The sequence below is a fragment of the Python bivittatus genome, unplaced genomic scaffold, assembly GCF_059951505.1.
Source record: "Python bivittatus isolate LINGU-HERP-01145 unplaced genomic scaffold, Pbiv_v1 ctg000590_np1212, whole genome shotgun sequence".
In the NCBI taxonomy this organism is placed as follows: Eukaryota; Metazoa; Chordata; class Lepidosauria; order Squamata; family Pythonidae; genus Python; species Python bivittatus.
Genome location: NW_028277086.1, coordinates 21,021,324 through 21,044,094, shown reverse-complemented (window position 1 = coordinate 21,044,094; position 22,771 = coordinate 21,021,324). Strand labels below are relative to the sequence as shown.

Genomic DNA, 22,771 nt, shown 5'->3' with positions numbered 1-22,771 from the left:
TTGCCAACTTGGCACATGCACCTTCAGCTGTTGAGACTGGGGACAGAACCTATACTCAGAACCCAGCAGGTCCTTACAGAATTAAAATTATACTTGATAAATTTTGAATATTAAAAAAATGGTTTGGGGGGCACTAAGTAGAATTCTGCAGAAGAGTGCCTTGTATGCTTGCAGTAAACTTGCCTGCATTATAAATATTTGTTCCTGAAGATTTACATCATCATTCATGATGCTACTAAGATAATTTAAGCACTGTTCGCAGAAGAAGCACTGACAAAGGATGAAACTTCACATTGAAGCTCCTTAGGAAATAGTAAGTTATCATACAATGTGTCTAGTTATGGCGATTAGTTGTAGCTTTGTGGAATAGATGATTACTTTCCCTGAGCCCTAGTTGGGCATTCTTCCTCACACAATTTCAATCCTATGAAGATGGAGACTCCAACAATCATCTATATCAGTTTTCAGTATGGGAAACTGTATGGTAAGACTCCTTGGGCAATTTTAAACTCTATACCAATCTTCTTCAATAAGAGAAGTTGGGACTGCAACTCTCAGAACTCCCAGGTATCCCAACAAATTGGGAAGGAGACAGACTGGAGAAGGATGCAACCAGGGTTCTAAAATACAAGGAGCACCAGGTCTATGTGTCAGATTGTCTGCCTCAATGTGACCAAGCTTGTGAGCATTCATAATTCCCTCCCACATGCAGTGAGGATATATGTCCACAGAAAGCCTTGCCAGAGCTGGACACAAGTGTTTCTTCCAATTTCTACACTCAATTTGTAGGCAGAGAAATTAGGCAGACTTATTTCTGAATTTTTCCAAGTGTAGAAAAAATTTTCCAATCATTTTGCAAGGTTAGGACTTCCCCATGTAGGTGACAAGCCTACTGTTACCAAAAAACGCCCAATGGATAGAGTTCTCTCCTGATAGCTTCCCTTGGGATTGAATGGAAGTGTCAGGAGCCCACTTCAAAGAGACACCTTCCTTTCTTAATCACTTCTGTAAATGGCTTGTAAATTGCTTTTTGGATACTAAGAACTTTCAGAAAGACAAGTTTTATTTCACTAGGTGATTTCCCTTCAATCCTCAACAAAAGAAGTTTCATGTAAGTTTAAGAACTTAAATAATTTTTTTTTTAATTGGAAATAAGCAGCAAAAGGGTGATTAGAATGTTGATTCTGGGAAGCTATAAACAGACTAAGGGGCTAGATTGACTGGAAATAAGAGTTTGAAATTAACTATATGAATCCTTCCTGAGGTTTGTTTAAAATCCTATTAAAAATATATGAAGATCCTGAAGTTAAATGTAAGAAATCTTTCCATGGAAAAATGATGTGGATTAGAGCAAAACATGATAAAAGGAGACCTTGAAAGCTGGTTACTAGAGGCAACCAGAAAGAACTAAAGGTTACAATTAAAGGAGAAGACCCACTAATACAGAATGGAGAAAAGTATTTTAATTCTGGATATTTGGCAACAATGTAGTCAGAGCTTTCTCTTAAGATTGTCTGATACTATAAAAATGTGTTTTAAAAAGAAGATAGTGATACAACTGAGAATCAGGCTGTTTTGGATATGGATTTAAAAATGACAGAATACTAGAATTATATTGACAAAGATGCTACACAGGACTTACAAATGAAACCAGCTGATGTTTTAATAGCTAAAAGGGACATACAAATAATAAATCAGAAGAGTGACTTGGATGTGTGGATTTCAACGCAAAGGAGTGACTTGGACAGCTTTCTTATTTTGAACTTACAAAAGAGATGTGTTACACTTATGAACAAGTTTCTGAGAAAAGATAGAGACAGAATGAAAAGAAATAAGCTTTTGGGACATTACTTAAAAGGAATAAACAAACCAAAAAGAAGGATTATAAAGCTGATTTGTTCGATCAAGGTTAAAAATATGTTTTTTTTTCTAATAGTTTTTAACAGATTTTTATTGACCAGGACTGAATGACAAGACCTTAAAGATTTGCTATTAGATAAGATATGGGGAGATTTTTTGTTATATGATTAGAGAAAGTGATGGGTTATGACGTTAAAACTGAAAGAAAGTGTTAAATTTGCGAAGGAATTTCTGAGAAGACAAGAAAATGATAAGAAATTAATTTGTGGGATATTATTTAAAGAGTTTAAAGATTAAGATTTTCTGGAAGTTCTTAATGGAATTTTTTAAAATTAAGTTTGAACAACAAGCTTTAATAGGTCTGCTTATAAATAAAAAATATGGGAAGAAGAGATTTTTTTGTTGTTGCTGTTGTATTTTTAGAGAAAATACCCTAATCCTGTGTAAAGGAAAGGAAAGGAAAGGAAAGGAAGTTGATTTACTTGTTTAATGTATTGTTATTTCTGGTAACTCTTAATGGACTTTTGCTGATTAAGATAAGCTTTTATTATTTACTAATAGATAAAAGATGAAATATGGGATGAAGGGATCTTTGGTTCAAATTTTAGAGATGATGGTAAGTTACTGAAATTGTACTTGTCTTGATGAAGGGGGAGGTTATTTCTTTATATATTCTTTTTTCTATGTGTGTGTGTGTGTGTATCCTACCCCCCCTTTTTTCTTCTTTTCCCATTGCACATTTTATTCTTTCTTTTTATATTTTTCTTAGTTTGTATTAGTATTTTATCTCTGTATTTTTAAACTATAATAAAAGATATTATTAAAAAAAATTCTACACTTGGCATGACCTGTTCCCCAGACTTCTGATCATCTAATTATATCTGTATTTTGATAGTTTTATGCTGTTCCATAACCAAACTTCTCTGGATGGTTTATGTAAAAATATTTAAATTTAAATAATAAAAAAACACAATGCCATCTGAAAATATAAAACAAGTACCAAAAAGCCTTTAATGTTTTAAAAAGCCAAAGTCCATGGAAGTAGCAATCTATTTTCTTTAGAATTTGTCAGGGCCTTGGTCAAAACCTGGACACAGATGTATCTATTTTCCAAATTTTGTATCTCCCATTTTTATCCACAGCACAATATCAATTATAATAAGAAAATAAAAGTGCAACAAATGCCACATAAAGTTTCTGACGTTATCATAAATGTGTATTTATAAATAAACACATTCTGAAATTTAAAACAGGGCTTTTAAGAATCCAAATGCCTAATAATTTATAACATGCAAAGAAATACCAAGTTTCTTAAAGTATTCCAGAAATGTTAGCAAGTAAAAGAGTTACATCATCTGAAGAACCAAGATTTTACACTAAGTAAAAACATACATACACACGTTCCCAACTATTTTGCTATCTATATTAATGTAATGTAAGGCTACTGTGAAATTACCTGTTCAAAGTGTACTAAATGAATACCTTTTCCCACCCGTCATTCTCCAAACTACACTTAATGTCAAATGTCAAAGTTATAAACAGGAGCAATTGCAGACTATTTTTTTTTAAGAGCTTAGAGTTGTTTATGGAATTTAAAGATCAAAAGAGAAGGCTCTGTTCCTTTAGATTTATTCTGGCATAGATGTTCTACATCTGCTTCATCTTGTCTTCTACTTCCCCTTATCTTTTCTTTGTACTGTCTCAGCAGGTGGCTAGAGATGTGGGGGAAGACAGGAAGAAGCCACAATGCCATCAGGAAGAGGGTGTCTTTCAAGCATCCAAATCACAAAGACCATCTTGTCAATGGGGTTCAGATGATGATGATGATGATGATGATGATATCTATTCAATCATGTCTGATTCTCAGCGATTCTATGGACCAGCTCTCTTCACATTTTCCGATCCTGTATGGCTTCTTTTAGTTGTTTTATGCTCTGGCTGGTGTCGGCTTTGATGGTGTCTAGCCACCATGTTTTTTGGCAGCCTCATTTTCTTTTACCACTGACCATTCCAAGCATAACTGCCTTTTCCAGTGACTTTGATCACATGACATGGCCAAAATAAGTAAGGTGGAATTTTATGGTTTTGTCCTCCACCGATATGTTTGGTTTTATACTTGATTGTTTGTCACCTTTGCTGACCAAGGAATGCACAGGAGCCTTCTCCAACACCACAGCTCAAACGAGCCAATTTTCTTCTTGTCCAGTTTTTTCATGGTCTAACTTCTGCAGCCATAGGTAGCTATGGGAAACATGACAGTGCGGATTAATCTGCATTTAGTTGCCAGGCTGATGTCCTTGCCTTTCCATACTTGTTTCAGATACCTGGTTTCATATTTTACTATTGCTTCGGACAGTGGTCATGAGCCCCCATCAATGCCCCCTATCACCACGATTTCATCATTATTGCACACACCAGGAGACAACTGCCATGATTTAGCCAAAGTTAAGCCCTTAAAAATCTCAGTGATTTTAAATATGAGGATCTTAAGCTGGTACACATAAAATCAATGGGGCCAAAAGTGCTAAATTTAGAGTGGAAAAATTATTTCTTTACATATTTCTGCAATGCTATTCATCATATCATAGAACTGGGCAGAATCCAAACAGCACAGATCAACTTTCTCCAAGCTAGCATACTTTAGATGTGTTGGATTTCTATTCACAGAATTAACAGCTGGTATGAGTAACAAATCTGGAAGTTAAGGTCCAACCCTATCTATGAGTGGCATATTCTTCCTTATTTTGAGCTCTCAGACTAGAGAGAGATATCTGTTATCTTAAGTCATGCCCTCATTTTAGAGATTCCATGACTAGACCCCACAAAGGGGGGACTTTTTTTCAGTATATATATCTGTGATTTTTTATTACTGACTACTAGGAGGCAGTGTATGATACTCGGTGTAATTGATGAGATCCCCTTGTTGGGATGAAACCAGCTGTACATTGCCTCTTGGTGGTCAGTAATGGTAAAGTCACAGGAACTTTAACCTATCTAGAGGATGCCAGGTTCATAAGGTGCCGTAACCAGTAGATCCACAAATCTTGATGGGATGGACATCTGCAGGAGTTTCTTGCTTTTGTCAGTACAAGCAAAACCCCTTTCATACATGCATGCAATGTCCCAACAGATGTACAAAAGGGACAGGCCTTGCATCACAACACTGCTTTGTCACTCTCTCCATTCTTGCTCCTCTGTGCATACTGTTGCTTGAGGATAATATCTTAATACAATGCAAGCCAAAATGAAGCTAACATTTGGAGTTTTCCATGCAAAAGTAAAGTCCTAGCACTGGGACAATATGACTCTTCCTTATACCTCAATTACACAATACTGTCATTGGGTTTGTGCACTCTCAATTTGTCCTTGCAGCAGTACTATTTTATAGTTGTATAATTTCAGCCCTGGAAATACCATGGCAGAAACTATAATGCATCAATTACAATGTGTTTCAAAGGATCTTGTCTTTCTCTGCTTCTCAGCTTCTAGCATGAGTGAGCTGGCAGCATGATTAAAAACAAAATAGGGCTCGAATGCAGAATTAGTGGTTGTATAAAGTAATAGCATTACAGTTTGTAGGGAACTGGAAAACAATGGTGAGTGGGAAGTTTTTGAGGGGCTTCAGTACATTTTTTCATTATTTTTTTTTAAATAGTCATCCACACTGTTTTCCCTCAAACTGACTACTTGGGGATTTTTTCCCCCAACTAATGGACAAATATTCACAAATGCAGGTACAGAAAATATATGAAGTGCAAGAGAGAAAGCAAGCTAGCAACTCATTTTCTTTTCTCTTTGTGAATGAGGGAAAAGGATTTTTTTTTAATGAAAAGATTCAGTGGAACTTAAGAGAGCCAACAAAACAGTTACTAGGCTGTCTGAAAGGATCATAAATCAGTGCTGAGTCTCAAGCCATTTCCCATATTCAGCTATTGCCAAAGAAAGCAAACACTGATTGGTCGAATATTCTTTGGGACCTCTTGTAGTAGAACAGCTTGTGAGGTTGAAGACATGAGGTACAAACCTCCTCTCCCAGAAGCCCTCTAGGTCTTTACTCCTTGGTTCCGTCTCCTGCTTTGGGACAGCAGCTAGATAGCTCCTGTTGCCATTACTGGGGGACACTTCACAGAGTCCTCCCCCTAATCCTAAGAGAGATGGGCCTCTCACAACCTACGGTGATTAGAAGGTAAAACTGAAAAACAATGGAATAATTTCCATAATGAGAACCTCCTGGATATACAGCTTAGAGGCAAGTGATCAGAGATTTCAGCCCTTCGTATCTCCCTTGGAAAATAAACCAATAACACTAGATATAATAAAATCAAAGTTAAGAAATGCTCCGGGCAGACCAAGAGATGGTGTTAGTCTCCTATGAATGAATGCTTTTTTCCCATAGACTGAAGCTGATGCAGGTTATTATACAGAATATTATAAACAAAATTAATATTTTCTTGCCAAGCCTGAAGAGCGGATTGCAAGGCTGAGAGAAACACTAAATTTTTCTAATTTGTACACAGAAGTTTTTTTTAAAAAAAATAAACTTGGTTTAGCATGACACATACACAAAAGGAAGAATCAAATGCAATTTTGTACCTAAATTTTTACTATTATCTCTACAGAATAAGGCAATTTTTCCAGGGCAGGGGGACTCTTTTATTTGTCTGACTTCTTTCAGCTTTTTGGGGAGACATCACTTTAATCAGAGGCTGTTAGGATGATGAACCCCCACTCTTGCGCAGCTTAAATTTTTCCCCATTTCAACTACAGGTAGTCCTCGAGTTACAACAGCAATTGGGACCGGAATTTCTGTTGCTAAGCAATGTGGTTGTAAAGTGCAACATCACGTGACCTCATTGTGTAGTGATGGCAATCCCTGCAGTCTGTTGCCAACATTAAGTGAGGATTGTGGGTCATTAAGCAAGCACCTCCTCGCAACTTCCTGCTGGCTTCCAACAACCAAAGTCAGTGGAGAAGCCGGCAGGAAGTTGCAAGTCCCGGGTGGCTTGCAAGCAGGCCAGCAGGAAGGTAAGTGGCTGCTGCCAGATGGGAGAGGGAGCAACACATTGCGCAGTGGCCAGAGAGATGTGGTGCAAGTGTGGCAGGGCTTCGGGTGGCTGCTGTTGGGTGAGAGGAGGTGCGTAAAGGTGCACAGGTGGCTGGGGAGGGTGTGCGAGTGGCCAGGAGGCATGGCACAAGCTCAGGGAGGCTCAGGGAGGGTGCACAATAGTGGACAGGTGGCAGTGAGGCACAGCATGAGCACAACAGGGCTTGGGGTGGCAGCTGCTGGGTGGGGGAAGGTGCACAAGGGTGCATGAGTGGCTGGGGAGGCAAGGTGTGAATGCAGCAAGGCTCAGCAAGGGTGGGTGGGTGGCTGGCGAAGCACAGCATGAGCACAGAGGGGCTGGGGGAGGGAGTGCAGGTGAGGGAGACTTACCCAAGCAACTTGTGACTTTCCCTGCTGGCTTCCCCATTGATGTTGCTTGTGGGAAGCCAACAGGGAAGACTGCAAATTACTATTACATGACCGTGGGACCCTGCAACCGTTGGAAGTTCAAGCTGGTTGCCAAGCACCCAGAGTGCAATCATTTGACCGCAGGGATGCTAGAACAGCTGGAATTTCAAGGACTGGCCATAAGCACCACTCGTTCAGCGTCGTTATAACTTCAAATGGTCACTGAACAAGTGGTTGCTAACCAAGGACTACCTGTATGCTTTACTGTTGAAAAACCAAACCCTTTCTATCTATAGCAGAGACAAGGGCTGGGGGAATTTGACTCTGCACATGGCCAAGAGCCACTTCATACATGGATATGGATTAACCATCTGGCATGTGCCTGACTAGGTGGGAATGTCAGAGTTTGGAAATAGCTTCACAACAGCTATGGAATGACAAACAGTGCTCAATCCAAATCAACATGAAACACATTTTAAATGGACCGAGAAGGCTTGGGAGATGGAAAAGCCGGGGCTCTAGAAAATGTGTTTTATACCTAGTCAAGTAGGTATAAGATACACTGCAGATACACTGACTTTAGGAGACTTAAATCAGTATGCTTGACTGTGTGAAGCTAAATAATCTAATGAGAATGAAGAAACAAATCTGGAATATCAGTTATGGGCAAGTTACAGAAGAAATGAATCTGTGAAGCCCTGATTTAGCTTGTTAGAAGAGCCATTACATCAGAGACACCGTTTGGAGATTATAATGAATGGGGAAGATGTTTTTCTGCGTGCTCATCCTACATGCTGCTAAGATTATGAAAGGCTGGGGGCATAAAGTTATAGTTTCTTACCAGTCCAGGGTTCATCTGGCCCGGAGAAGAAAATCAGATAGATAAAATACCCATAGTTAGATAGTTGCCTGAGGATTTCTAAAAAATGTATTATAGTCTTTAAGCATTTACAGTCTCCCAACTGTAACTCCTGGTATATTTCAAGGAGAACAGAAAGCCTTCAACACCTCCTTACAGAAACAGTTTCATCTCTAGTTTTGCTTTTCTGCCAACTCTTCCATTTACCTTCACTCCTTCAGCATAATTAAGAAGGGAAATGGGAAATTCAGTCTATCACACCATGATCATATAAACTAATATTAAGGTATTTTCTTGATTTAATTTCTAGAGGAAGTAATATAAACAAACATCTATATATAGCATTTTAACCCTAAATACAGGTATATTTAACCAATAAATCTTCCAATATATTCAATTTTTGGATCCTAAAAAACAAAAATTTCTCTGTCTTTATCAATCACCCTGGCCTCAGCACTTGGAAGAAACTCAATCCATGCCATCAGTTTCAGTAGGAGTTTTTAGCCTGCAATCACCCCCTCCCCACAAAAATTCCAGTTTCCAAGACTCCCTCCAGGAACTTCACGCCTGTTGGAAAATTGAAACCTTTATTCTTCATTCCAGTTGACTTCCTGGAACGTTCACAACAGTCATAATAAACCACTTCAAATGACAAAAGATGTTTATACCTCCACATTCTTTTCCACATACATCACCTTCTCAAATGGGGAACTCCAGATGAGCTGGACCTCAACTCCCATTCTGGCTGGGTATTATGGGAGTAAAACACCAATCTATCTGGAAATACCTATTTGGGAAAGTCTTACTAATGGTGATTAGGCCTCACAGAAGCCCTCTAGAGATAAATAATCTAATTAAAGACATAGAGAAAAAAATATATCAGTTACACATGAAGATATTGGAGATATAAAAAATTTGAAGGGACACTTGTACACATGCTTTGGTCACATCCACTGCTGTTTTGTTTTGGTTAGTATTATTACAATTATAAACAAGGTTCTTGGGAGGAACAAGGTAGTATCACTTAATTATATCCAAAAAAGAGATTTTATGTTCCTGGAAGGATATTTGCACATCGGATTTTAAAGCCTATAGCTAACAAAATTTGTCAATTCTCAGCCTTTGAACTGTTTTTTTAACTGATGGAAAGGAAAGTCCAGACAAAATGATTCCATGTGGTCAAGACTAAAAACTGAGTTGCAGTGATTTTACAAAAATGTAACTACTATATTGTAGAATAATTCAAAGGGTTTTTTCCCCCTTTTTCTGTTTTTTACACTCATGCTAATTTTTTTAGTTTCATTTAGTTTTTATGTACAGTTACGTTGGATTTACATTCACAAGTTTTTAAAATTCTCATTTGTAGTTTTAAGAAAATTGATAACCTTTTTAAATTACAAATGGAGATTAACTAAAAAGATACTGCAACCCATTTTATTGGAGTGTAAAGTAGGTCTGGATAATTGCTAAGATACTCCTACATTAAAATGCAATACCACCTTTTGAAAATGAAAATAAATATCCAAATCTCTATAAATCCTCTTTGAAGAAAAATCCATGCATCCTGCTATAGATTAAATTCTGAGGACATTGCTAAGGGAGATTATGTGTTCCTTCTATCTGAGAGAAAACTCAGCATGACTGGACTGTTGTTCCCCTTGCCCCTTCCTTTATTTTCCAGCCACTTCATCCAACCTTTTGCTTTAATACATCCACTCCGAAACAAATAGTTCAGGAACAGAAAATAGAGTAACTGCAGTAACTTCCAGCATGGTAGTCAGAACATTGCCCACACTCAGCCATGAAAGCTCATTGAGTGAGTGTGGCCAGGAATGATCTTTCAGCCAGTATCCATCACTGGATTATTTTACTGGATAATCCATCAATGGATTATCTCCATCACTGGAGTATATCCTCACTGGATAAACCATCACTGGATTAATCTTTCAGCCAGTATCCATCACCTGTTGTTGCTGAGATTAAAACTGAAGGATAGAATATTATGTAAGCTGCCTTGAATGTATAGAGGAAAGGCAAGATATAAATCTAATGAACATACAAATAAGTAAGGCCCTAAATAATTAGAACTAAAATGTTTCATCTACTGTACTGAAATGATCCTTGGTGTTCTTTATACTCTTAACTATCCTTGAAATCCATCTAGTTGGGACCTCAGAGAAGCTGTCTTGCTCCCTTGTTAATAACTACAGTGGTACCTCGGGTTACGAACGCCTCTGTTAACGAACTTTTCGGGTTATGACCGGCTCCGGCCACAAAAATTTGCCTCGGTTTGCAAACTCCGCCTCGGGTTATAAACCGGATACACGGCCATTTCCCTGCTGCCACGCGGTCGCGGCTTCCTGTGGGCGAGATTGTGGTAGCAAGGAGACGTTCGGTGAGGCTTGTGGTGTGTTTTGTGGCATTTTGGAAGGTTTTTGGTGTGTTTGTCAGCATGGCTCCAAAGAAAATGCAGAGCAGGGTTGGCAAGAATAAGGCTTTGAAGAAAAAAGTGACGATCGAACTGAAGAAGGAAATTATAGAAAAGCACGATTGTGGTATTCGTGTGACTGATCTGGCCTCGGAGTACAAGATGGCGAAGTCGACCATCTCAACTATGTTGAAGAATAAAGATGCCATCAGAGGAGCTGATGTGGCAAGAGGAGTCACGATCTTAACGAGGAAGAGGACACAAGTGGTGGAAGAGGTGGAAAAGCTGTTGTTGGTGTGGCTGAATGAGAAACAGCTGGCAGGTGATAGTGTGAGTGAAGCTATCATCTGTGAAAAAGCCAGGAAACTGCACAGTGATTTACTGCAGACAAACCCCTCTACCAGCGCAGTAAGTGAGGAATTTAAAGCCAGCAGAGACTGGTTTGAGAAATTCCGCAAGAGAAGTGGCATCCACAGTGTGGCAAGACATGGTGAGGCTTCCAGTTCTGACAAGGCTGCTGCAGAAGCCTACAAGACAGAATTTGAGGACTTCATGAAGGCGGAAGGATACGTTGCTCAGCAAGTGTTCAACTGCGACGAGACAGGGCTCTTCTGGAAGAAGATGCCGAACAGAACCTACATCACGCAGGAGGAAAAGGCACTGCCAGGGCACAAGCCCATGAAGGACAGATTGACCCTTTTGCTGTGTGCGAATGCAAGCGGCGACCTGAAGATTAAGCCGCTGCTGGTGTACCATTCCCAGACCCCTCGTGCATTCAGGGAACACAATGTGAACAAGGCCAGACTGCCTGTCATGTGGAGGGCCAATGCGAGAGCGTGGGTCACAAGGCAGTTGTTCATGGAATGGCTGCAGGAGGTGTTCGCACCCAGCATTAAAAAATACCTGTCTGACAACCAGCTGCCTGAAAGGTGCCTTCTTCTGATGGACAATGCCCCGGCACACCCTCCAGCCTTGGTGGATGATATGGACGCTGAGTATGACTTTATAAAGGTCAAGTTCCTCCCCCCCAACACCTCTTCTGCAGCCCATGGACCAGCAAGTGATCTGCAACTTTAAGAAGCTGTACACAAAGGTGCTCTTCACCAGGTGTTTCAATGTCACTGAGGAAACATCCTTGACTCTGAAAGAATTTTGGAAGAAACATTTCAATGTCCTCCACTGCATCAGCCTCATTGACAAAGCCTGGGAAGGTGTCACCTGCCGGACCTTAAACTCAGCCTGGAGGAAACTGTGGCCAGAATGTGTCACTGAACATGACTTTGAAGGGTCTGATGCAGAGGTAGTGGAGGAGATTGTGTCCATGGGCAAGGGCATAGGTCTGGTTGTTGATGATGCAGACATAGAGGAGCTTGTTGAGGACCATAAGGAGGAGCTGACCACGGAAGAACTTGCTGAGCTCCAGAGTGAGCAACAGAAAGCGCTTGGCGAGGAGCATTCCACTGAGGAAGAGGAGGAGGGGGAGGAGGTGAGCAGTGAAGTGATACAATCCATCATGGCGAAATGGAATGAGTGCCAGGATTTCCTTGAGAAGCACCACCCCAACAGAACTGTGACAGAGTGTTGAACATGATGAACGATCACGTGTTCTCTCATTTCCGGAGGGTTATGCAGCGCAGGAAAAAACAACTGACTTTAGACAGGTTTTTCCCCAGAACTGAGCCTGCAGCTAAGAGGCAAAGAAGAGAGGAAACCCCTGAAGGAGACCTCCCCAATGTCCTTTTGGAGGGGGACTCTCCCTCCAAACAATAACTGCCTCCCCACCCCATTCTCCCTCTTCATACTGTGCTGTACTGTACTTTTTTTCATGTTTTTGTGGTTTAAAAATAAAATGCATATGTTTCAGAACGGATTAACCGTATTTACATTGAACCTTATGGGGAAATTTGCTTCGGGTTGCGACCAAATTTGGAGGGCGGAACAGATTAACCATATTTACATTGAACCTTATGGGAAAATTTGCTTCGGGTTGCGACCAATTCGGGTTGCGACCAGAGTCACGGAACGGATTAAGTTCGTAACCCGAGATACCACTGTATGTCAGAAGTTAGTGAGGCTGTCCTTTCACAGAAAGGCCTTCAATGGATCCCTCTATTGCTGTTTTCATTAAACTGTTGTTTTCACATCTTAATTACTTTTATTGCTGCTGTAATAGTTCCTCCCTGGTTGAAGGAAAGAAACCCTAGAAATCCAGGGCTGTAAGTTAGACTGAGAAATCAAGAACACTTTCCAAAAAAAGGCAATGGCAAACCATGTTCATATTATTACCTAGAATGTCCATGTCCACAAAGCCACCACCAGGAGTTTTTACTACAGTTCCTCTATAGCATTGTTGTTGTATACCTCTCTATTTTTAGTAACATTGCAAGCTGCCTAGAATTATATACAGGATAGGCAGAATAGATTTTTTAAAATTAAATTGAAAGACTATGTTAATGTAACCTTACAATAAAGATAGAGCTAGTACTTCTGGATATACTTCTTGTCTGGACTACCTCATAAGGCTGACATCAATCTTGCAAGTCTCAAAGTACATCTCTCCCCCCTGGCCTTTACAGTCCAAGCAACTAGGGAGGATCCCTTCTGAGACATATGACAGGACTCCATTCCTTCTGCAGACTCAGCTGCCTCTTATCTGACCATTGTCTAGTCTGTGGCTCTTTCTCCTGTCTTCCAAGGTCATTCCCACAAACATTACAATAATCGAATTTTTCAAGTCTGCCCATGTCTTCTCTTCCCTCCCTCTTATACCCCAGGGAGCTGATGGGGTGGAGAGCTGGTCTAAGTCTCTTTGTATCACTCTCCCACCTCTAGAATTAACACATTTTTCTTCTGCACCTGGTTCTCCTCATGGCCTTTGGGCTCCTTCTCCAAGATCCTCTCCCTGGCTCTCTACAGTGTGGATACCCTACATGCAAAACATATAAAACGAGTGCTATCACTGTCAGCTGAAACAGACAAAGCAGCTCTGAGCTGTCAATAATGGTCCCAACCAATTGAGCACTGATGGGGGAGTAATAAAAGGACAACCATACAACTGAAGCCCCACCCCTTTTATGTGCCCCACTCATGCCATGCTTATTTAAAAAAGGGCCAGGCTTCAATCACACAGTAGCAGCTGCCATCTTGACTCTTTTGCCCCAACTCCAGATTCCTCTGGTGTAAGTGGTGTACTTGCCTTTGTTTTTAAGTTCGTAATAAAAGATCCTATTCTTCATTTCTCTGAGGAATATTCGCCTTTTCATTTTTTTTTTCAGGGTAGGTATTAAGTGGATGCACTTTTCTCGTGCCCTTTGAGGGTGTTCTGAAATATCTCCGTAAGAATCTGTGGCTTTGAATTACATCATCTGCCAGTATAGAAATTAATAAACAAGTACATACTAAATGCATTCTTTCAAATAAAACTATTTTATAATGCCATCTGTAAATCTAATGGACTGAGTAAGAATAACATAATTATACATCTGCTCTTTTACTCTTATTAATGTCTGTAAAATAAGCACAATATGGTGAAGGTTGTAGTCATGGCAACCCACAAACTAGCCTAAGCAATAAGGAGAAAATTGCTGCTACAATTCAAGGTAAGTGTCTCATTCTCCTGCTCCCACCTACACCCCATTATATAAAAAAATAACACACAAGATTTAATATGTACCTTTTCTTTTTAACAATTTCCTTTGCATTGCGGTGGATAATGTTTAAGTAACAACAATAATACAATGTAGATCATGTATTAATACACTTAGGATAAAAACTCAAACATTTTAAAACACTGAGTGGTAGAAAGCTGTGGTACAACTAAAGATCACGTCATCTTGAATTTCTGACAAGCCAACCTTTAATCAATAAACCAACCCACCCCTCCAACCAAATGCAACCAACTTGGCCAACAGGAATTTCTGCATGTTGTAATAAATTAATACATTGCTGGCTTAAAAGAATGATTTCACGCTCTCTCCTCACCCCTTAAATTATCGTTACTTGCCATCCCATCCTCAAATCTTCTTCCTCAGCTTCCTATTTTCTTTCTTTCAAGAAGAAAGGTCATCAGATTTCTTTCAAGTTTCTCAATGTACCTTCATGCTTAATCCCCAGATATTCCCACAGGGTGTCCACAGAGGGGGCAAGTGATGCCATGCATGCCACGATGCCATTGTGCACTGTGAAAACGAAGGATGTAATGTGCATTAATCATGTCAGATTCACAACTCTTGTTGTTGGCATGATGATCTCATGATGTGTGTGATGTCACTGTGCCTTGCACAGGTATCTATGGTTCCCAGTGGGTGAAACTGCTAGCCCTGCAGTTCTGGGGTGAGCCTTCGTGGACTTCTAGAACCTCAGCTATCTACAATCTTGCTATCGTTAAAAAAAAAAGACAGCCACAGCCTGTAAGTTGAGTTTTCTTGTGTATTTACAAGCAAAACACCAAGTTTACATTTAAAGATCATCTGTGCAATATGGAAATGAATAGGAGTTCATGTGGTTACACTGCAAACATTATATATGAAGCCATCCTCCCTGCAAACAGCAGATAGAATATTAAGCCTCACCAAATCCTGTCCCAGCATGCTCAAAATAAAAATTTCCGCCCCACAATGGCTCAAAAAGTAGAAACCAACATTTCCATTAGTTCCTATGCAAACTTTTTGCTTCATGTTCTAGATTTATGGAGAAAGGTTCTTTTTTCTGATTGCATTCAGGAGAGAAGAGAGGTTTCTTCTTCTCATATGCTTCAAGCTTCCTGATAATTGCTATACCTCAGCATATGATTGTAATGACTTAAAGTGAAAACTAGGTGTCTAGCTCAGGCTACTTATTAATTCAATATCTAATTTCTTAGGAGGTTGAAAGTTCAGTCTAAAATATTCCAATTAAAATCTCAGGTTAGAGTGGGAAAGGCCTGTCTAACAAGACCATGAGATGTTAATTCCTCAGCCAAGGCTAAAATGAGAAGAGATGAATAACAGAAGTATTTCACTTTTTAATTATTCTATGTATTCAAAAGAAAGTAAGAGAATAACACAAGGGGTGGTGGGTGTTTTCCAAATCTAAAAAGCAACAGAGAAAGATTTGGGATGACTTATTTTCACTGGAACCACTCCTGACTCTTGCTTTGCATTTTATTTTCACATCGGAGCTATCAAAAATTAGAACAGATGTTTAGGTGCAAAGGGGGGAGGCGCTATTGCTGCTCTACTAACTTAGATCAGATCAGCTTCTTTTTTCTGACTGCAACAAAGAGAAGAGTTTAGCAACTTAACAGGTATTTGAGGGAAGCCTGAGTTTATTGATGACCTAAAGTCTTTTAAGGTCCAGAAAACTACAGCCCTCCAACTGTTAAACCAAAGCTGCAAAATTAGATCATCAGATTCATTGACTTAGAAGCTGAAAGTGATACAATGGTTGTAATGGAATGAAATATGAACTCTTTCCATCAGGTAGGATAGGCTGGGTCATTTTTTATTATAATTGTTTTTAGCTCTAGATTCCACTTATTTCTTCAGATTATCTCCTGTCTCACGCAACTAAAAATCAGTTCTGTGATGTCCCATAAGATGATTCAAGGAAGTATCTGTTGTAAACTTGAGTTCAGTAGCATTGGCCCTTCAATATTCACAGCCTAATTGTCACAAGGGACATTGCAGCATAGATAGAAAGTGAAGGATTTATTCTACAGTATGTCCCCTCTTGGTCTTTCACTGTTTGCTCTTTGTTTATGAGATTTCTATCTCAGGATTATTTCTTTCTGCCTGTTTTCCCAGGCCTGCATTCACTGAGCACTTGTTCCCTGACTTTGCTCTGGTGAGATAGGTGGTAGGCTTTGCATATCCTACCACATATTTCCTTAAATAAATCTTCTTTCTCTGAAAGTTATAAGCCTGCTTCACTAATCTTTGCTCAAATTATTTTCCCACTCTCAGGAATGCTCATGTACATGCACAAATACAGGCTACAGCTATAGCCTAGGTGTTAGGAATTTTAGGAAGCTGAAGGCTTGCTTGGTTTTGTGTGAAAGATGGGAGTACACTCCAGTGGAAACCTGATGTGCACTAAGAGATCTGAAACCAAGCTTCTCCTGGGTTTTTTTGTTCTAAAAATAAGGGTCACTTTGGAGTGGTGATGTCTGTTATAGAGTTATTAGCTGCCTTTCCCCTTTCCGCTGCTCCAGCAGAGCAGGAAGTAAAAGGACCAGCTGTGCTTGTGTCTTGAAAAACAAGAGACAGAAAAAGACTACTCTATACACAGCCTGAATATCTGGTATTAAACGGAATGATGCTTCTACACGGGTATATGTCAAGCAATTGCCCAGACTCATTTTAAAGGGGCTCTGAGGACACTGCCTTCTCACTGTCCTGAATTTCTTCTTCTCTCTGTCTTGCCACAATACCTGCATTTACAGGAGGAACAATGGAATAACTGCATTCATTCTTTTTTACTTATTTTTACTATTTACTATCCTATTTTTCTGCCTAAATGGCATTCAAGGGAGCAGAATTTTAAAAAAAAAAACACACACAATACTTAAAACATGATAAAAGCAGTTAAATCATGTTCAATATTTCAAATTGAAAAGGTCTCATGAAGAGAAAAGGCTGACTCTTCCAAAAGGATGAAAGAGTGGAGGCAACTTCCAAGGGATGCATTCCAGAGCTTGGGGGTCTCACACAATGTCCTCTCCTATGTGCATGACAAACAGACATGAGAAAGTGAGGGCATCTTTAAGGTAGAATCTCCTGCTGGCCTTAACAGGTTCCTATTACAATCAGTAGTCTCTTAGAATAAGGATTTAGAATTGACAGTACCGGGAGTCATGCATCAAAAAGTATTTTTGGCTAGGGATGCTGAGATGCAAAACATATTCCCTTGCATGAAATAACTATTTTCAAGTGACTTGCACATCTCTTGTTTAATGTGTTTTGTTAACCAACCCTAAGAGTGACTTTTGTTTGGGAAAATAAAGGGTGGGGGAACTTTAATCAGTTTTACCTTTTTAATCTGTTTTAGGCTCCAATTACTACTATTCATTAAAAAGAACTCTAGATTGACCATTTGAATAGTTTCTAGACAATAAGTCTTGCTGCTTATTAAAGACTAATAAATTCCTCATCATATAAGCTTGGTGGATCACAGTCCACTTCATCAGGGAAGTCAAGACTCATGGTAGCTGTATTCAGGTATACTTAACTTTTACATATACCAACCCACCTCTCATTGCACTCCAAGATACAGAAATGAATATACCTGATGAGGAATAGCACTTTGCTACAAATTGTGAGTTGAAGCTTGATATTTCCTGTTCTTGCGCACAAACGAGAGAGGAAGAACATGATGGTAACGTTTGACACAAAACCTAAGTCTCATAATGTCTGGTTTAAATGAGACTGCTCTTGAAGAGCATTCAGAAATTGTAGTTTGCCCAGAATGTAGTGCCTTGGTTAGTAATGGGTACACATTGAGGCACCCACATAATATCTTTAAAAAGATATTATCTGGATCCCTTTCAGTCGGGATTCAGGCCTGGGTATGGGATGGAAACAGCATTGGTCATGCTTTTGGATGATCTCTGGCGAGGGCAGCATGACAGTTGTGCATCCATCCTTGCCCTACTTGACCTCTCTGTGGCTTTCAATACCATCAACCATGGAATCCTTTTGGATTGGCTCAGAGGATTGGGAGTGGGCAGCACTGTGTTGTGCTGGTTCACCTCCTTCCTCTGGGGCCGATTCCAGTTGTAATGAATTTAAGCCTTCTATATATAATCATATAGCCATTTTTTTTGGATCTGCACTCAGTCGTTACCGACTCTGCAGTGACTGCTTGGACGAGTCCTTGCAGTTTTCAAGGCAAGGTGTTTCGGAAGTAGTTTGCCAGAGCCTCCTTCCTAGAGCAGAGCCCAGCTGGCAAGCGCAGGAGGCGGGGTTTCCGTTGCTTTGCGCCCTTTTCGGGCAAGCACGGTTTCGCGCTTACCGGCAACTGCTCCTGACTCCTTTTGCAAGGTGCCGCCAGCATTTTTCCTCCCACCGGAGTGAGAGTACCCATTTATCTACTCACGTGAGTTTTCGAACTGTTGGGTTGACAGGAGCTGGGGAGGAAACAGGAGCTCACCCTGTTAACGTGAAGGCTGGACTCGAACCGCTGAAGCGTCGACCATTTCTGGCCGGCAACTTTCAGCGTCATTAAGCCGCTGCGCCACCACGTCCCCCTCATATAGCCATAGAACAGCCATATTTATCCTATTCATGAACTTTACTAGGAAACTCACGTTGCTGGCATGAAGGAATGTTGGAATGTACGCTAGATACCTTGTACAAATGACTTCTCAACACTGATAAGGCTAGAATGCTGGTGTAAGGAATAAAGTGACACATCATAAATTTATAAGATAACAGGACGAGAGGTACCATTGCAACAAGTTACCCAACTGTGCCAAATATGAAATGTTCCTGGCATGTACCGTACCTGGACGACCTGGATGGAGATGACCTGGATGAATTCTAAGTAAACAAGTTGGGTATAAAAGAAAGGATGGAAACCATACCCACCTGAAAGTGTGAGATGACTCTTGTTGGAGCAGGGGACGCCCTGAGTCTGATTCCCAGCCTACTCTAGCACAGCCTGATCAACTGTGTTGAGAGTGTAAGTATCTGGAAGCTTCAGCTGGTGCAAAATGCAGCAGTGCGGGCAGTTATGTGTGCCCTGAGGGCGGTACATGTTACACCTCTGCTCCGTGAGCTGCGCTGGTTGCCAGTTTGCTTCCGGGTCCAATTCAAAGTGCTGATTTTGATCTTTAAAGCCCTTCATGGCATGGGGCCAGGCTACCTGAGGGACCGCCTCTCCCTGATTACATCTGCCCACCCCATCAGGTCTGGCAGAGAAGGCATGGTGCGAGTCCCATCTGCCAGAGAATTACATTTGGCGGGTCCCAGGAGGTGGGCCTTCTCTGCCGGGCCACCTGCCTTGTGGAATTTCCTCCCCCCGGAAGTGAGATTAGCTCCATCCCTCTCAAAATTCTGCAAGTCCCTCAAGACCTGGCTATGTGATCAGGCCTGGGGCTCCCAGGGGACCGGGGAGATTTTATGATGGCTCCCTTAATTAATATTTTATCCCCTCCTGTTTTGTATGCTTTTATAGTTTTTAATTTGTAATTGTTTTTATGTATTTATTCTTTTTAATTGTTGTACGCCGTCCACAGTCACTTTGTGTGAGATGGGCAGCTATATAAAAATGATTGATTGATTGACTGATTGATTGATAGATAGATAGATAGATAGATAGATAGATAGATAGATACACAGATAGACAGACAGACAGACAGATAGATAGATAAGCTGCAGTGATTCCAGATACAATTCAAGGTGCATCTTAGCATACCGTTGAGAGGTAGCAGATTGGAGCAGTGTATAAGCCTTGTAAATAAATAAATAAGTAAATGTCCCTCAAAGTACAAGGAAGGCCTAGTATCCTAGTTGCTTGGGACAAGATACCAGGGAATCAGCAAGATCAGCTAAGTCTAATTTAGGTGAACTCATTTTTGATACTTAGAGAAAAAAGGCAGACAGACATTGGAGAATTGATGGGCAAATCTCTCTTAAAGAAAAATAGGCAAAATGTCATGTAATTTGCATTTGCAATAAGAAATACTCCAATTACTATCATTTCAAACGAAGTCAGCAAAATAATAATTCTTCATTAGGAGGCAACTTGGAGACTAGCTGGAGAAAAGTTTTCAATTTATAAATCCATCTCAATCAAATTTGCAAAAATGACAATCCATCTACAAATCAGCTTTCACAGTCTCAATATGAAGACCCTTTTGCAGAGTTTTCTTGTCTAATTGTCAACAATATCCATCCAATCCCTAGAAATGCATTTATACATTGTTTTGTTCTGTCTTCTTCTTTTTCACTCTATTTTCTTTATATACTTTATTTTCATAAGATAAGCTTTTAATAACTGGATGCCAGCAAATCAGGGTTTAAGGTGATTTCAAATGAAAATTCAGCCAGGTATCAATAACCAAAGCAGCCACAGAATCAACCTTAGGATCAATCCAGAGTAATCCCTCACCTAAGTACATTAAAGCAATAGTCAGAATCCAATGTTAATCCCTCCTGAATCCTACGGCAGAAAGAAACATGATGCTTGACTCTCCCATCAGAATCAGTTAGAATTTAAAGCTCCTAACTATAAAGCATATCGGAATTCTTTTCTTGTAGATCTGCCTTTGTAGAATATTTAATGATTTTAAAAGTCTTCCCTCACCACATCATTTCAGATTGAAATAGGCAGCTCATTTCACCATCTAGATCACAGACAGTAAAATTTTTAAAAGCTGTTTCTCTGACTTGGAGGAGGAAATAAGGGAGTGTGGATTAAACTTACTACCTTTGAAATTTGGCAAAAGCCTTCTTCAGAGGTCCCCCACTGAATAATAACCAGCATTAATTCCAGCGGCTTTTAGGAAAAATTCTGGATTTGTTCTGGGATATTCTGCAACAACACAATATACAAATCACAAAGGAAATGTTGTTTAATTTCATATTTCTGAGAAAGATATATTCTTATTTATGAAAAGTTTACAGTATATCTATAAAAGTTGAAAGAGATCCAAGAACTTCCCCTATATTGTTAATGGGCACAATCAAGCAAACTACTATAAAAAAGAAACTTCTTCAAAAAGTGAAAGTGTTGACAAAAAAGAGAAAACAAAAGTATACATTTGTATAGGACAAATTCAAGGAGATAGTAAAGGATAAACTATATTTCATTATTAATATTAAAGCCAAAGTAAAGATATATCTAATGATCATAAGGAATATTAAAGGAAAATAAAGAGAATGTGGTAAGGATGGATAAATTCTATGTACCTATCTTCACTGAAGAAAATAAGCAGCATGTAGCTATACCTAAATTGATATTTTTAGGAAGGAAAGCTGAAAAACTAAATCAAGGGGTGGTGATAAGATGCAGTTTTAGAACCTTTTAGGGCAAAAAAACAAAATCAAGTGGTATGCATGTACAAGTGCTTTAAAGGTTTTAAATGCTACAGTCCTGATCCTCTAGCAAAAATATGAAACATGTCCTAAGTCTGACCTCTGTATCAGAAGACCAGAAAATGGCCAATGTCACTTAAAAAAATAAACAAAGGAGGATTTAGACGGTGTCCAGTAAATCATATTCCTGTTCAATTAAAGTCTCTTCCAGATAAACAGGTGGAAGAATATTAAATATAACATTATCCAACATATAGGAGTAATTTTTCAGAAGAATAGTAAGCACAGTATCTATAGAGTCCTATTTTTTAAGGTTTAAGAATGTCACCAAGGAGGTAAGCCAAGAGATATTTTAAAATGTTGTCAATGGAGTTCCTCACCACAGAAGCCTAACAAATTGCAGCAATGGGATAATTGGAGATTCTTTCTGAGAGTGTTAATTGGTTAAAGAACATAGAGATATTAGAAATAAGTGTAGAGGACTGCAAAGATAACCTTAATGATGGAATGCAGGAGTTGTCAAGGATGGAAAAAGAACAACTTAGTCCTGGGAAGCATGAGAAAGAAATCCAAAATAACCCTGCCTTCATTCTGTTCAGTAAAAGAGCAGGCAAGGGGAAACTCTTGCAGGATTTCAAGATTCTATTATTATACGCTGCAGCAGTGTTTTTCAATCTTGGGAACTTTAAGATGTGTGGATTTCAATTCCCAGAATTCCCCACCCGGTATGGGAATTACAGCCATTCCTGTAATCTTTGCAGTGCCTGTTTCCTGACCTGGCCAACTCAAAAGGCTGACAATAAGTGAATAATGGAACATAAATACTAGCATCTCCCTAGGATCCATAGAGGACCAGTGCTTGTAAATATATTAATAAGTTATCTAAAAGGGTAAATAGGAAACTGATAATGCAGGATTACTAAAGGTCTACAGGATAAAGATATCGATCACTTCATATGCTAAGTATTATTTATTCAGGCATACAAAACATCCAGTGTCAACAAACAAGTGTAAATACTATTTTACAAGCATATGTTTAAATTAACCCAAAAGTTTAGAACTCATACTGATTTAAAGCCAAACCTAAAGGTAGAAATGTAAAAATCCAGTTTCAGCAATTAAACTTAATTCAAAATATGTTTTAATATAGAAACAAG

General features: G+C 39.5%; 1 protein-coding gene across 3 annotated transcripts in view; it reads right to left on the bottom strand.

The window, feature by feature from the left end:
* The window catches only part of NCALD (neurocalcin delta), a 64,691-nt gene that overhangs the window by 20,969 nt on the left and 20,951 nt on the right, over nucleotides 1-22,771 (bottom strand). The window contains exon 1 of one of the 3 annotated variants that reach the window (XM_088149073.1): nucleotides 19,164-19,746. The exons of the other annotated variants lie outside the window; for them this stretch is intronic. The gene's annotated coding sequence lies outside the window, so the exon portion shown is untranslated. Of the gene's footprint in view, nucleotides 1-19,163; nucleotides 19,747-22,771 lie in introns of those variants that run through there. 3 annotated transcript variants of the gene reach the window in all.